We start from the raw sequence: 2,823 nt of genomic DNA on the forward strand, positions 1-2,823 counted from the left end.
AGGGAGGGAGGGAGGGAGGGAGGGAGGGAGGGAGGAAGGAAGGAAGGAAGGAAGGAAGGAAGGAAGGAAGGAGGGCGTAGGGGGTAAAGAGAGAGCGCTCAGTAGTTAGGAGCACTTGCTGCTCTTCCAGAGGACCTGAGTGTAATCCCGAGCACCCACACCGGGCAGCTCACTACTGCCTGTAATGTAACTCCAACTCCAGGGGATCCAACACCCTCTTCCGGCCTCTTCAGCCCACTGCATGGATGCACATAAACCCATGCAGATGTTTATGGAATTAAATTAATGACAACATGGGTAGGAGAGATGGCTGAGCATTTAAGAGCACTTGCTCTTGCAGAGGATCAGGGTTTGATTCTCAGCATCCATAGAGTGGCTCAAAACCAGCTGTAAACCCAGTTCCTGGGGAGCTAATGCCCTCTTCTGCCCAGGCATGCACATGGTATACATACATGTATATATACATATGTGTGGGGCATTGGGCTATGCACAGACAGGCTGGTCTCCAGTCGAGCTGAGGTCTGAACCCCGAAGGGTGATAATTCACCTAAATGACATGGTAGGCGTTCCCACATGCTCCTAGAATCTGGCTCCTGCCTAAGTTACCTTCTTAGGTGTGTGGGTCTTCCCCTTCCCCCTCTTCCCCAGGGCCCCCCTTTTTAGTTCCCGACACATATGTGGAGATATGTATATATATACACACACACACACATATATATATGTATATATATACATATACACACATACATACATACAGGCAAAACATTCATATACATAAAGAAACCTATTTTTTTTAAATTAATGGCAACAGACAGAGATACAGTGTTACATTTTGAAAAACAAAAAGAAACAAGATTCTGGATGGAGTACTAGAAACCAGATTTATCCTTCTGTCTAAAACAATTTTTAGAAACTGGATAAAAATGCATTAAAACAGGCCAGAGAAATGACTCAGCCGTCAAGAGCATAAACTGCTCTTGCACAAGGAGTTTGAGTCCAAGGACCCACACTGGGCAGCTCAGTCTGTCAGTCCAGTTCCGTGAGCACCTGCACTCAAGTGCTCATATTCTCATTCATTCTCTCTCTCTCTCTCTCTCTCTCTCTCTCTCTCTCTCTCTCTCTCTCTCTCTCTCTCTCTCTCTCTCTCTCTCTCTCTCTCTCTCTCTCTCTCTCTCTCTCTCTCTCTCTAGCATACGCACACACGCACGCATGCACACTTAAAATAAACCTTATTGAATACATCAGTATGTTTCAAGCTGGGGTACATTAGGCAATTCTTTAAAAGATCACTTATTTATCTATTTATTTAATGTATACAGAGTTTTGTCTGCTTATGTATCTTTATACCAAAAGAGAGCATTGGATCCTATAAGACTACAGTTATAAATGGTTGTGAGCTACCATGTAGGTGCTGGGAATTGAACCCAGGACCTCTGAGCCATCTTTCTAGACCCCATCAGGCAATTTTTAAAAACTTCCGAGTGATAGGAAGTCAAGTGAATATTGAGACTGACTCATTTTTATGCCTAGAGGAGTCTTTAATTCAAAACCCAAGTAGGGAGGAAGGTTGATTTCAAATAAAATTGTGAACAGGAGGAGAAGGGACAACAGGAGTCAGGCTGAAGAGGGTCTTTGGGTTACAGTGAGCATCAGGTCTTTATCCAAAGAGCAATGTGAAGCCCACCACGGTAGATTTGCCCTAGCTTATTTTGAATGAAAAAGAAAAATCACCTCTTCTGTGCCTTAGAAAGCTGAGAGGAAAGAAACCAGAACACATCAAGGATGTCTGGCCATGCCTAGCAATGAAGGCCTGCAGCCCCGGCTGCCTGGGATGTGAAGCTGGAGGAACGCAGTTTAAGGTCTGCTTGAGACAGGACACAGAGAAACGTCTAAGGTCAGTCTAAGCAACTTAGCAAGACCCAGTGTTAAAAATTCAACAGGGGTCTTTAGTCAATGGTAGAGCATGTATCTGCATAGCATGTGGTAAGGTTTACACTTAATCCCCAGTATACAAAGGAGGGACGAGGGAAGGAACAGGGAGGAGAGAGAATAGCTCTTTGAATAGATCATTGCTAATGATGCATATGAAGATGATGAATTATTCCATAAACAGAAGAGCTGGCTTCCTACCCACATCCCTCATAGCAAAATAAATTCTGGACACACAAGTGATTGAAAGTTCAAAGGACCACAAATGACACGTGTAAAGCTACGTGACTGGGAACGTGTCGAAGGACAGACAAGCAAACAAAATCATGGACAATTTTGACAGCCAATAACTCATGAGCCAAAAATGCAGTGTAAAATGAAAAGACAGCTTTTGAAAGAGCATGTTCTGTAGCCCAGGCTGGTCTGGAACTTGATATACAGGTCACAACTGTGAACTCTGCTCTCACCTCCCAAGTAAGATTCCTGGGATTATGGGTGTGTGCCATCCATCACACCCAGCTTCTGAAATTCAAATACCAGGATGTCCAAGCCCTTTCCAGCTCTCCAGCCTCTCAGCATGGAGGCACTTGAAAGGCACTAGGAAAAGAGAGACTTCCTTCTCCCCCCAACCATCCATCCCCAGGGTAAGCTCTTCTCAAGCCTGCCTTCCAATTTATTCACAAAATCCAACTTGACCCACCTCTCCTCCCAAGGACTCCACCTTAGTCACCACCTCAACACCTCCCCATGACTTCAGCCACAGCCCTCACTGAAGAAATACTTATGTGCTAGGAAAGCATCCACAGACTGGGGTCTCAAGTTATGCTCATCTCGATTGGCTTCTATGTGAATGAGCAGTTTTAGACCAGGACACTCTTTTTTTTTTTTTTTTTT

General features: G+C 44.6%; 1 protein-coding gene across 2 annotated transcripts in view; it reads right to left on the minus strand.

The window, feature by feature from the left end:
• Smim14 (small integral membrane protein 14) overlaps positions 1-2,823 on the minus strand; it is a 43,479-nt gene that overhangs the window by 18,380 nt on the left and 22,276 nt on the right. The gene's annotated exons all lie outside the window — the stretch shown is intronic.

The sequence above is a fragment of the Mus pahari genome, chromosome 13 (assembly GCF_900095145.1).
Source record: "Mus pahari chromosome 13, PAHARI_EIJ_v1.1, whole genome shotgun sequence".
NCBI classification, from domain to species: Eukaryota; Metazoa; Chordata; class Mammalia; order Rodentia; family Muridae; genus Mus; species Mus pahari.